Source organism: Momordica charantia (assembly GCF_013281855.1).
Source record: "Momordica charantia cultivar OHB3-1 chromosome 11 unlocalized genomic scaffold, Mcharantia_2.0 BLBB01000011.1, whole genome shotgun sequence".
Classification (NCBI taxonomy): domain Eukaryota; kingdom Viridiplantae; phylum Streptophyta; class Magnoliopsida; order Cucurbitales; family Cucurbitaceae; genus Momordica; species Momordica charantia.
The window spans coordinates 16,727,773-16,742,560 of record NW_028275159.1 but is presented as its reverse complement, the minus strand read 5'-3'; positions in this window follow the sequence as shown (position 1 = coordinate 16,742,560).

Genomic DNA, 14,788 nt, shown 5'->3' with positions numbered 1-14,788 from the left:
GGCGTTATAGGCCGATCTACCGTCAATTACCACGAACTCGGCCATTTGGGTGACCTGAGTTTGGTCCTGCCCAAGCGTGACCGGCAAGTCGATGCAACCCTCTGGGATGACCGATTCTCCAGAGAACCCAACCAGCGGTGTCGGGCTTTTCTTCAATTGCGACCTCATCCATCCCAGGGCGAAGTAGGTCGGTAAGGATAGGATGTTAGCAGATGCGCCTCCGTCTACCAGCACCCTCCTGACCACCACATGATCAATCAAGGGAGCGATCACAAGTGCATCATTGTGGGGCAGGTGGACCTCCTCCAAGTCTACACCGTCGAAGGTGATTGGGCAGGTCGGCCTCTGCTCCCTGATGATGCACACCTCGCGCCTGGCTGCACTAGCTAACTCCTTTCTTTTATGTCCGGACTGACCCCCGCTTGGCCCTCCGAAAATGGTATTGATGACCGCAGGTCGGTCAGTGCGCCGGGGCGGCGTCCTTGAACGCTTCCGCTCTTCCTTTTTCTCTGCCGAGCTAGTCCTGGGCTTTCCCACAAATTTCTTGAAGTAGCCATCTTGAATTAGATCCTCAATTTGGCGCTTCAACTACCAGCAGTCCGACGTGTTATGGCCGTGCTCCCGATGGAAGCGGCAATACTTGTCCTTGCTGCGCGTCTCCGGGGCTCCCCGAAGCTTCTCAGGACGCTTGAGTAGTTTTCCCATTCCGAACTCCTCGATGTTCGTTAGGATCTCGGAAATTGGAATCGTGGTCGGGGTGAAGCGTTCGTAAGGTCGGCTCCTGGTAGGTCCGTTCTCCGCCCTTCGATACTCAGCTTGGCCACTGGAGAAGGATCCCTTATCCTTGGACTTGGGATCTGCCTTTTCTATATCTTTTGCACTTCTGCCCCGACCGATCTTTCGTTCTGGTCGGCCGGTTTTGGTTCGGAGGAGCTCCTGTCCATCGATGACTTTCTTCGCCTTCTGAAGCACTTCGGCGAAGGTGGCCGGGGCCTCCTCTCCAAGCTTCACCGTGAGGGCTCCGTCGGCTAGACCGGTGAGAAAATAGCACATGGCCGAGTCATCGGAGCAGTGTGCGACCTTCAATTGCTCCTCCTGGAACCTGGTGACATATTCTCGCAGCGTCTCACCCTCCTTCTATCTGATGGTGGCGAGATGGGTCGCTGTCTTTTTGTCATAATGCCGAGTACAGAACTGGGCGAGGAACTCCCTTCTCAGCTGAGAGTAGGTCGAGATCGACCTGGCTGGCAGTCTCCGATACCACAATCGCGCGCTGCCAGTAAGCGCGATCTGAAAGGCGCGGCATTTGATTGCGTCTGATGCCGCTTGGAAATCCATGAGGCCCTCAAAGACCTCAACATAATCCTTAGGGTCCTTTGACCCATCATAAGGTTTCACGGTAGGAGCCTTGAACTTCGGAGGGATCGGTGCTTCCAAAACGTCCGAGGTGAATGGCGATTCTCCCAGGTCGCCATCGTTCAGTGGACCTTCTTTCTGCTCACATTTGGCCTTTAAGGCCTCAACCTGAGCATCGAGCTTGCCCTCAGCTGGTCGAACTCCTCCCTTGTGATCATCCCTGCGGGAGTTGCTGGGTTGTGAGAAGATTCAGCCTGCTGGTTGGAGCTCCGATGTGAGTGGGATGGTGACTGTCCTTTTCGGAAGGATGAGCCTCTCTTTCTGTTGAGATGCTCACGGAGGTCTCCCCTTTGGTGAGTGTCCCTCGCTCTCGTTGTCTTCGGGATGTTCCTCCTCGACTGGGCCGAGGTGGGAACCCCTTTGCTCGCGTATGTCAATCAGCGTCACTCGATTTTCAGATCGGGACCCTGCGCCTGCAGCTAGTATCATTTCGTTATACATTTCCTCCATGGACCGCATTTGTGTGCGCATTGCCTCCATTTCTCTCTGGAGTGCGTCAAAGTTCTTACTTGTTGGAGTCGGGGCAGGACCCCGGGCGCCCTTCTTAGAGGTCCCACCTCGGCCACGGGTGGCCTTGGATGGCCTTGGGTGCGAAGGTGGTAGGACAGGCGCAGTGATTCGTGTCGACCTACGGAGGGGTTCTGTTGCTAGGCCGTCGTGACCTTGCCCCTCTACCAATGCTGCTCCGACCTCCCTCTGGTGGGCATCGCTAGCAGCTAGAGTCCTTCGATCTGCCGTATTGGTCGAGTTTGCAGGTTGAACCATTTTCGCTTGCGTGTTGGTTTAAAAGAATTGGGATGACTTAGATTGTCGTCCCCACAGACGGCGCCAAATGTTTATGCAAGGATATGCACAACAGTATATTTCTGATTGCAGCTCGAACTCGGCCTCCGGACCGATCTGAATACTTGGGCGGACCTGCACAAAAAGGTGAGCACTCCGACGATCAAGCCAGTATAGGTCGGATTCCCAGTTTAGTTCGAGGTCAGAAAATCATCGTACCTGATCGTGGAGTGAGGTCCTCTACTTATGGGTGGTAGTCCCGCTAATCTCGCGACGGTTACACCCGGTAATCTCGGGACCGTCGGTTACACCCGGTAATCTCGGGACTGACGGTTACACCCGATAATCACGCCGCAGACAGTAGCTCACCTCGGCCCCCACCGAGCTTCCCGGTAGATCGGACCTCGGCCAGGTTCACCTCGGCCCTCATACTTAGCATCTGTCAACGTTGGTGGTGGTGATCTCGGCGGCCCGAGCTGGGCATGACTCATGAGTCATCTTGGAGCACCAATAAGGGTCCTCCACGTGTCCAGGGTATTCTCTTCCCCAAACACAACCGTCAAACACAAAGCTAATATGGTTAATATAATCCGATGTGTTCTATAGATGAGTTATCAAGAATGAGCAATAACAACCTGACTTCTTTAGACGATGGCTGCTTATCTATTTATACTATCAATAAAAGTGCAGGTATAAGATATTCGATAACAGGAAAAGGTTTTGGCTGCGATTGAGGACTAAGTAAGGTCCAACATATGATTCATCAGACTCCCAAGACTGAAGTACTACTCCTGAAACTTTCAATAAATTTTATTATGCCATGTGAAAAGTCGCTTTGTGCCATCCAACATACAATGATCAATTGAAAATGTAAAAGTAAATAATCCTAAGAAGAGCTATTAGGAAATAAAAGGAAAAAATGTAATGATTGAAGGTAGGAAGAGAAGAAACAATGTAAAAGGAAATAAAATTGGAAAAAAGAAAAAAGAATGCAAAATAAATGTTAGTAGCCTTGGAAAACAACTAAAACAGAATATCTATAGGTCATATCAACTCAGTTATCAATGGAATGAAAGCTGAATGAAAGGACTGTGGAGATTTATGGGTTCTACGAACAACTCGTTTAAGATAGGAGAAAAGAATTTGCGTCTACATAGCACTTCTTCCCTCCATCTTAGAGGAAGATTTTAATGATTATCTCCTAGAAGGAAGGGGGTGTTGGGATTGATGGAGCCAAAACGACGTCGGAACGAGCTAGGGATGAGTTAGGATCAAGCTGGGATGCGTTGGGTCGAAGCAAGAATGAAAACAGGGGAAAGTGGGAAGCTGCAAGCCAGAATGGTCAAGAAGACAGCGTCGCGGTGCTGCTGCAGGGCGCAGACGTGTTTTTCCGTCCGTTGCGCCATGGCGCTGTTTCGATGCCTATATAAGTGCAGTTTCGGGTTTAGGGTTTTTCCAGTCTAAATTGAAGTCGTTTCAGCCGATTTTTACAGGGTTTTCGTGGTAGTTTTAAGGGAGAGGCTCAGGGTATTGGTAGAGGCATTGAGACAGATCAAGATCGACATATTCAGGGTAATTGTATCTTAATTCTTGTGAGTTATGGAAGATACAGGTAAAAGATCTTCTTACGTGCATGAAGATACACAAGATTTTGAGGGAACGACTAGCGGAGATGACTAATAAGGCTTGGAAAGAGATGGGTGAGCAGGCCGTTGTAAACATCAGAACATCAATATCGATGAGGGTATGTAACCTGGTTGCAAAGAGACGATAGCGAAAGAATTATTGCAGGCCTTGCCAGACAGGTATGAGAAACCTTCTGCCAACACTAAAATACTTCTATGGACGAGGTATTTCAACATCCACAGATAAGAGGAAACCTCGGTGAATTCCCACATTAATGAGCTCACTGATATATTGAAAAAACTAGAAGGGATAGGCATCAGGATTGATGAGGAGGTGAAGGCTATGAGGTGAAGGCTGTGTTGCCCTAAACTCGTAGTTTGTATTTATGTAAAAACAAATGTATATTGAATAAAATTTTATTCAATCAATTTGTAGTTAAATTCGTAGCATTGCATTGTCCAAAAATACAATAAACTAAACATCTAAGGTTATTATCATCCAAGGTATATATTTGATATACTGGGTGTAAATTTGATATACCACTGATATGCTAGATATATATTTGATATACCAATGATATACTAGATATATATTTGATATACCCCTGATATACAAGTGGATAATGTTCCGTAAATAATCTAAAGGTTCTATAGTATATGGATAAGGCTGGGTACCTTATCCTGGCAACACTATGGATACGGCCCACTCTGTAAATATTACAGACGACTCGATCCAGGTCATTCGTGTGGAGACATGCAAGTGGGGGTATCCTATAAAATGAGTTTGTATAAGACCAGACCGCGAAATAGTCAATCTTTAGATGTAACGCCGTTGACTAATAGATTGCTATTTCATAGGATGATCAGGCAACTCATTCTCAATCCTAAGTGAGTTATGGACAATTGCCCGTGAGGGCTCGCCCTTTGATCTGTATGGGTGAGAGTGGGCCCGAGTTGCCGACTCAATATTCCTACCATTTTGGGGACGAGACTGAGTGGGGAGTTGGGAACATAATTTCACAAGATGGAATTCACTCCTCCCAAATTTAGGGAAGTAGATGAGTGTTCTCTTAATTACTGATTCCGGGACTCGAACAAGGGGCCCCATCCTCTAACTAGCCCGAGAGGGACTTTCGATTATTGGTCGGACCATAACCGGGTTGTTCATTAGAGGATCAGTGATATTTAAGGAGCAAGATGTAACTCAGGGGTAAAACGGTAATTTGACCCAGCTTGAGTTATGAGCACTCGTGAATGATTGACTTGCCATTAATGGTCATGTATCTGTGGACACGAAAATATTCTGCAGTGAGAAGAGTGCAGCTCCGAGTCTTTAGTGGAGTGACCCGTAGTTAATGAATGTTGATTAACTCGGTCAATGAGTTTGACCGATTAATCTCGTATCGTTGGAGCTTCTGATCTGTAGGTCCATTAGATCCCCTTGCTAGCTCATAACGGATAAAACGAGGATCAAGTTTTTGAAAAAATTTGAAATGTTCAAATTGCTCAAGGGATTATATTTATAGTGATACATTATAATACATAGTTAATTCTAATTGAAACTATATACTATGAGAGAAATTATTTGAATGAGATTCAAATAAAATTAATATGAATATGATTCATATTAAAACTATAGGTTAAAAATAATATGCATAAGATGTACGTCACAACTATAGGTTATATGTGAGGAATGCTATAGAATATGATTATATTTTTGTAATAAATAATTAAGTGTTAATTATTTAATTGATTTATATATATATATATATATATATATATATATATTAATTGTTAATTAGATTAATTATTAAGAATTATTTATTAATTAATATGATGTTTTTTTATAATCATAAATATTATTTTAGACAAATATACCTCTATAACTATATGTGCTTTAGGGATTTTATTTGGTACAACAACTTGCAAAAACAACACATCCTAATTGATGGGATGTGATTCCCGCAGCGGAAGCGATGATCGTCGTTCATCAATTTTGAGAAACAAAACCAAATGTGCAAAAATACAATACAGGGAAAAACTTACGTTTGAAGAACTGTTCTTCAACGATTTCTCGAACACCACTAATATACCTTTCGTGTTATCCTCTGGGTATCAAGAACATGCTTGTGGGAACGATCAACTTGAAACGTCGAGGGAGAATTGAGAAAGTTTGATTGAGAGGAAATTCTTGAAAAAAAAAATTCTTGTTCTTCTGGGTTCTCTTCTGCAAAACTATTCTGCATCACCCAAAAGTATGTAACAGCCACCCCACTCCCTTGCAATTAAATTGGGGAGTGTTAATATTAATATTAATATTAATATTAACTTAATATTAATAATTAATATATAATCATATAAGCATATATAATTAATTAATAAATATTACTTAATTAATAATCAATTAATATAATATATATATATATAAATCAAATAAATAATTAACACTTAATTATTTATCATAGAATATATTCAATAGCATTTCTCTCGTATAACCTATAGTCGTAATGTACATCTTATGCACATTATTTTTAACCTATAGTTTTAATATGAATCTTATTCATATTAATTTTATTTGAATGAGATTCAAATAATATCTCTCATAATATAGTTTTAATTTAGAATTAATTATATATCATAATGTATCAATATACATATAATCCCTTGAGCAATTTGAACACTTCAAAATTTTCCAAAAACTTGATCCTCATTTTATCCGTTGTGAGCTAGCAAGGGCACCTAATGGACCTACAGATCAGAAGCTCCAACGATACGAGATTAATCGGTCAAACTCATTGACCGAGTTAATCAACAATCGTTAACTACGGATCATTCCACTAAAGACCCGTAGTTGCACTATTCTCACTGTAGAATGTTTTCGTGTTCATTGATATACGACCATTAATGACAAGTCAATCCTTCAAGAGTGCTCGTAACTCAAGCTGGGTCAAATTACCGTTTTACACCTGAGTTACATCTTACTCCTTAAATGCCACTGCTCCTCTAATGAACAACTCGGTTATGGTCCGACCAATAATCGGAAGTCTCTCTCGGGCCAGTGAGAGGGTGGGGCCCCTTGTTCAAGTCCCGAAGTCAGCATTTAAGAGAACACTCATCTACTCCTTAAAGTCAGCGAGGAGTGAATTCCATCTTGTGAAGTTATGTTCCCAGCTCCCCACTCGATCTCGTACCCAAAATGGTAGGAATATTGAGTCGACGACTCGAGCCATTTTCACCCATACATATCAAACGACGAGCCCTCACGGGCAGGAATCCATAACTCACTCAAGATTGAAAATGAGTTGCCTGGTCATCCTAAGAAATAGCAATCTGTTAATTAACAGTGTTACATCTACAGATTGGCTATTTCGCGATCCGGTCTTATACAAACTCATTGTATAGGATACCCACACTCGCATGTCTCCACACGAACGACCTGGATCGAGTCGTCTATAACATTTACAAAGTGGGCCATATCCATAGTGTTGCCAGGATAAGGTACCCAGCCTTGTATAGACCTTTTAGGTTATTCCCGGGACATTATCCACTGTATATCAGGGGTATATCAAGGTTATATCAAATATATACCCAGTATATCGAATAGATACCCAATAGATATAATGTCCCGGTTCCATGATAATAACCTTGGATGTTTAGTTTATTGGATTTTGGACAATGTAATGCTATGAATTCAACAACAAATTGATTGAATAAAACTTTATTGAATAAATATTTGTTTTTACATAAATACAAACTACGAGTTTAGGGCAACACACCGAACAAACTTCCACTTGAACTAAACTCGAGTGGGGTGTCCATTATCATAAAGCAAAAGGAAAATACAATAAACTAGAGCATCCACTATACCCATTATATTTCTCTCACTTGCCCTAGCGTAATCGTACAAAGTCTAGGTCTACGGCTAAAGTGTTTGAGGGCCATCTAGAAAGTCTAGATCTACGAGCATTGTACAGTAGTCGAGGGCAAGTGGGAGAAATGTAATGGGTATAGTGTATGCCCTAGTTTATTGTATTTTCCCTTTGCTTTATGATAATGTACACCCCACTAGACTTTAGTTTAAGTGGGAGTTTCTTGGGTGTGTTGCTCTAAACTCGTAGTTTGTATTTATGTAAAAACAAATGTATATTCAATAAAGTTTTATTCAATAAATTTATTGTTGAATTCATAGCATTGCATTGTCCAAAATCCAATAAACTAAACATCCAAAGTTACTATCATGTAACCGGGACAGTATATATATTAGGTATATATTTGATATACCCTTGATACACGAGGTATATATTTGATATACCCCTGATATATGAGTGGATAATGTCCGGTGAATAACCTAAAGGGTTTATAGTATATAGATAAGACTGGGCACCTTATCCTTGCAACACTATGGATACGGCCCACTTTGTAAATGTTACAGACAACTCGATCCAGGTCGTTCGTGTGGAGACATGCGAGTGATTACGCTTGTTTACATGCGTAAAAAGAAGGTTTTAGATGCTGTTTTTACTATGTTTCAGCTTTGTTTCGGATTTTTCTCGGTCGTTTGAGTTCCAATTCATGCAAAATTCATATACTATGGTTTGTGGTTGGCTTATATTGTATTTATGACATTTTAGGACCATTTGGGAGTGCAAATTAATCAAAAGAAGCAAAAAGACGGAAAAACTATCATGGGAGGCGCCAGGCGCCTGGGAAGCCTGCAGAAAACTGGTTTTCTTCCAACTTTGCCCTTAATGAAACGCGTCTTCCAATGCGTTTTGGTGGTTCCAACCGATGCATACGTGTAGAAGAAGTGTTCCACTATCAGTTTGAGCACGATTTGGTCAGTCAAAAGAGTTGGAAATGGGTGATTCACCATCGTTTTAGGACCTACCTAACCAATTCTGCACAGCTATAAATTCCAGCAACTTCTCCACCAAATTCATCAAGCCTTGCTTCCTTCTCTTGATCATTTTTAGTGTTTCTTTGTTGCTTTCTAAGTACTTTTGAGTTGCTTTCATTAGTTGCTTTTGGTTTTTAAATCCCGAGCACTTACATTCCTTTATTGAGCTTTGTTTTGCTTCCATTTGTACTTAGTTATTTTCTACTTATTCAAATATTTAAAAATCCAGCACTTTGCTTCTCTTCTCTTTGCCTTTACTTTATTTTTAGTTAAGAGAGTTGTGTTTTTGGAGGAAAGAGCACGTGACACTCCCCCTTGCTTGAAAGAGAAGGGCGAAGCTCTCAATCCCGATAAAAACTCTCCGTTAGTTAACTTTTGTTTTTCACACATGTATTCCACATTCAACCATTTTACTTGCTGTATTTTCTTCAATATGTCTTTCTAAATTCCCGTCTCTAGCCCGGTTATGGATAGTTAGCCTTTTATGTCTAAATAGGGTTGCTAAGAAGTAGTGGTTTTGCTTTCCATTCATTGCTCAACATGTTTTCCCAAAAAGTTAGGATTTAGAGAAGGCCACTATAAGTCTTAACAAGTCAATACTGAAAAGGTTGCCTATTTGCATTGTTGAGTGGTTAAACCGAGGAGAGGAGCGCCTTAGACATAAGGGTTCCGCTTATGTAGCCTAGACATAGGACCTTAACCCGAGGTTGCGACTATTTCCATCCTAAAACTAAGATTTATCTCATAATAGACATATTAGGGAATGTCTTAGGACTTTGAACTTGCTTAGACATAAGTCAAGTGAGAAGCGTAGTCGTTGGTTTCTAAAGTAAAATGCATATTGTCCTTAGCATGTCCTTGATTCTTTGTTGGCTAACTTGAAGTAATTCGGGCTAGGTTTTATCATTATAAGTTCAAATCCCAAATCCAAAATCATTATTTGTGACCACTTCCCATTTTACAAGAATCACTCATTCCAACATTCACTATTCTTTAAAACTTTAGAGTTTGGAAATTATTTAGAAGTCCTTGAGGATCGATACTTGGATACTCCATCCATTTTATATTACTCTGACAGGTGTGCGCTTGCATCTATATAATTGTTACCACGCTTAGTGCGTGCGTTCAGCATAAACGCCCAGTCAGCGAGTGAGGGTATCCTATACAATGAGTTTGTATAAGACCGGATCGCAAAATAGCCAATCTTTAGATGTAATACCGTTAACTAACAGGTTGCTATTTCTTAGGATGACCAGACAACTCATTCTCAATCTTGAGTGAGTTATGGACTCCTGCCCGTTAAGGCTCGTCTTTTGATCTGTATGGGTGAGAGTGGCCTGAGTTGGCGACTCAATATTCCTACCATTTTGGGGACGAGACCAAGTGGGGAGCTGGGAACATAACTTCACAAGATGGAATTCACTCCTCCTCGACTTTAGGGAGTACATGAGTGTTCTCTTAAATGCTGACTCCAGGACTTGGACAAGGGGCCCACCCTCTCATTGGCCCGAGAGGGACGTCCGGTTATTGGTCGGACCATAACCAGGTTGTTCATTAGAGGAGCAATGGTATTAAAGAGCAAGATGTAACACAGGGGTAAAACAGTAATTTGACCCATTTGTGGTTACAAACACTCGTTAAGGATTGACTTGTCATTAATGGTCGTATATCCATGGATACGAAAACATTCTACAGTGTGAATAGTGCAACTGCGGGTCTTTAGTGGAGGGACCCGTAGTTAACGAATATTGATTAACTCGGTCAATGAGTTTGATCGATTAATCTCGTATCGTTGGAGCTTCTGATCTGTAGGTCCATTAGGTCCCCTTGTTAGCTCATAACGGGTAAAACGAGGATCAAGTTTTTGGAAAATTTTGAAATATTCAAATTGCTCAAGGGATTATATGTATAGTGATACATTATAATATATAGCTAATTCTAATTGACACTATATATTAGGAGAGAAATTATTTGAATGAGATTCAAATAAAATAAAATTAATATGAATATGATTCATATTAGGACTATAGGTTAAAAATAATGTGCATAAGATGTACATTACAACTATAGGTTATACATAGATTATACGAGAGAAATGCTATAAAATATGATTTTATTTTTGTAATAAATAATTATGGGTTAATTATTTATATTATTTATATATATGTGTATATATATTAATTAAATATATATATATTAATTATTATATATATTAATTATTATTATTAATTAATAATATTAATATATAAATTAAATAGATAATTAATATTTAACTCCCCTGCAAAATTTCACGGGAGTGGAGAGTTAAGTGACGTGGGGTAACTCCTAACGTCACTGTTTTTGTTATTTGGTTTTGCAGTTTTGCAAAATAGGGTGTGAACACACAGAACTCCCAAGCATTTCTCACTCTCTCAATCTCTCTCGACTCTCCCTCAAGTTCCAAAATTGAATGCTCCCAAAAGTGGAATCTTGAGACCCAAGAAGATAGCACGGAAGACTCTTTTGGTGGTATTCAGGTGGTGATTAACTTGAAGAACAGTTCTTCAAAGGTAAAAAAATGTTCTTTCCCCTGTGTTTTCATCTTTGCACCTTTGATTTTGTTTCTCAAAATTCATGAACAAAGATCCGCTTCCGCTCCGGGATTCACATCTCATCACCGGTTACATGATAATAACCTTAGATGTTTAGTTTATTGGATTTTGAACAATGCAATGCTATGAATTCAACAACAAATTGATTGAATAAAACTTTATTGAATATATATTTGTTTTTACATAAATACAAAGGTTTAGGGCAACACACCCAACACTAATTATACGAATCAATTTTAAATAATCAAATTTAAACAACTAAAATCTAATTTAAAGATTGAAAGTATATTTTGAAAGTAGATAAATAAAAATTTATTCAAAATTTGACTAACGTTTAAAATTTATAAATTTCTAAGTTAAAATCTAAAATCTAAAATTTTAAATTTCTAGGTGGGAGGGGTAGATATATTTAATCGGTCGGTCTATACATACTAGTCTACACTTCCATTTCTGGGGTGGGGTCAATGTCAGTATCTATAATAATCTGTATTTCCATTTCTGGGGTCAATGTCGGGATCTATAGTGGTCTGCATTGGGTGTCGCACTTCCATTTCGAGGTTAATGTCAATATCTACAGTGGAATCTTGTAGTTTGATGTAAAAACCAAATGTATATTCAATAAAGTTTTATTCAATCAATTTGTTGTTGAATTCATAGCATTGCATTGTCCAAAATCCAATAAACTAAACATCCAAGGTTATTATCATGTAACGGGGATAGTATATATACTGGGTATATATTTGATCTATTAGGTATATATTTGATATACCCCAGATATACGAGGTATATACTTGATATACCCCTGATATACGAGTGGATAATGTCCCGTGAATAACCTAAAGGGTTTATAGTATATAGATAAGGCTGGGTACCTTATCCTGGCAAACACTATGGATACGACCCACTTTGTAAATGTTACAGACGACTGGATCCAGGTCGTTCATGTGGAGATATGCGAGTGTGGGTATCCTATACAATGAGTTTGTATAAGACCAGGCTGCGAAATAGCCAATCTTTAGATGTAACGCCGTTGACTAACAGATTGCTATTTCATAGGATGACCAAACAACTCATTTTCAATCCTGAGTGAGTTATGGACTCCTGCCCGTGAGGGCTAGTCCTTTAATCTATATGGGTGAGAGTGGCCCGAGTTGCCGACTCAATATTCCTACCATTTTGGGGACGAGACCGAGTGGGGAGCTAGGAACATAACTTCACAAGATGGAATTCACTTCTTCCCTACTTTATGGGAGTAGATGAGTGTTCTCTTAAATGCTGACTCCGAGACTTGAACAAGGGCCCCCACCTTCTCATTGGCCCGAGAGGGACTTCCAGTTATTGGTCGGACCATAACCGAGTTGTTCATTAGAGGAGCAATGGTATTTAAGGAGTAAGATGTAACTCAGGGGTAAAACGGTAATTTGACCCAAGTTGAGTTACGAGCACTCGTGAAGGATTGACTTGTTATTAATGGTCGTATATCCGTGGACACGAAAACATTCTGCAGTGAAAAGAGTGCAACTACGGTCTTTAATGGAGTGACCCGTAGTTAACGAACGTTGATTAATTCGGTCAATGAGTTTGACCGATTAATCTCGTATTGTTGGAGCTTCTGATCTGTAGGTTTATTAGGTTCCCTTGCTAGCTCATAACGGGTAAAACGAGGATCAAGTTTTTGAAAGAATTTGAAATGTTCAAATTACTCAAGGGAATATATGTATATTGATACATTATAATATATAGTTAATTCTAAATTAAAACTATGAATGTGATTCAAATAAAATTAATATGAATAAGATTCATATAAAAACTACAGGTTAGAAATAATGTGCATAAGATGTACATTACGACTATAGGTTATACAAGAGAAATTCTATAGAATATGATTCTATTTTTGTAATAAATAATTAAGTGTTAATTATTTATTTAATATATATATTAATATTTAACTCCCCTACAAAATTGCACGGGAGTGGGCAATTAAGTGTGGGGTACTGTCTTTATTATTGTTCTTTTTTGCAGTTGTGCAAAATAAAGATACAGGACACAGATAACAAAGTGGTAGAATTCCCAAATCTCTCTCAAGCTCTCTCTTTCAAACTCTCCCTCTCGTTCCAAAGAAACGCTCCCACAAGTGCGATCTCGAGACCCAAGAGGATAGCACGGAATATCGTTTGGTGGTGTTCGAGTGGAAATCGTTGAAGAAAAGTTCTTCAAATGTAAGTTTCCCCTGTATTTTCTTCTTCACACTTTTGTTTTTGTTTTCTCTCAAAAAATCATGAACGATGATCCGCTTCCGCTTCGGGATTCACATCTCATCACTGTACTAGTTTGCATTTTCATTTTGGGATAAATTTTGGTATCTACAAAAGCAATACCTATAATGTCCACAACTAGATGTTGTTCCTATGATTGATTTGTGAGCACAATCGTGACCTATAATAAACAACATAAGGGGAAAATAAGGGGAAGTGACTTCGAGGGATGAGTTGCAAACTCCAACAAGAATGGGAAGGGGAGAGAGAAGCAAACAGGAATAAAAGTAAATAAGACTAAGAGAAAAGCAAACAGAAAGAAAATTGAATAAGACTAACCTGAGTGCATGCCCAAGCCAAGGGTAGTAGATGTGTAGGAAACTACAGATACTAAAATAGATTTGCATGCTTCACATCATTGATCTCAAACACCTTAAAAGTCGTGGTCTGAGTGATTTGTTTTTTGTCTCAATTACCATAGTATAGAAATGTGATTAGTATAGAATTCATTATTGGCAAATGGTAATCGCTTTAGTAACATCTGCACACTGTATTATCAATAGATACACATATAATTACTAGTGAGTTGATGGTAAGTTGTGGTCTACACTTCATTTATGATATCAATGTCAATATTTACAGTGGTGTGTGTCACACTTTAAATTGTGGTCTACACTAGAGTCGCACTTCCATTTATTGGGTAAATGTTAGTATCTATATAGTAGTCTGCACTTCCATTTATGGGGTCAATGTCGATATCTACAGTAGTTTGCATTGGGTGGTGTCGCAGTTCCATTTTGAGGTCAATATCATCAATATCTTCATTTTCATCTTTGGATAAATGTTGGTATCTACAAAGGCAATACCTATAATTTCTTTCACAACTAACTTGTTCCTATGATTTGTGAGCACAATCGTGACCTATAATAAAGAACTTGAGGGGAAAAGATATTTTATGGGCTAAGTTGTAAACTCCAACCAGTATAGGAATGGGAGAAAGAGAAGCAAATAGGAAGAAAATTGAATAAGACTAACAGAAAAACAAACCTAAAGAAAATTGAATAAGACTAACAGAAAAACAAACCTAAAGAAAATTGAATAAGACGAACATCAATCTATGCACAAGCCAAGGGTAATAGATACCATGCCGCTTTTGCAATTATGACAAAGTCTAATGTGTAGGAAACTACAGATACTAAAACAGATTTCTGGTTTAAGTGA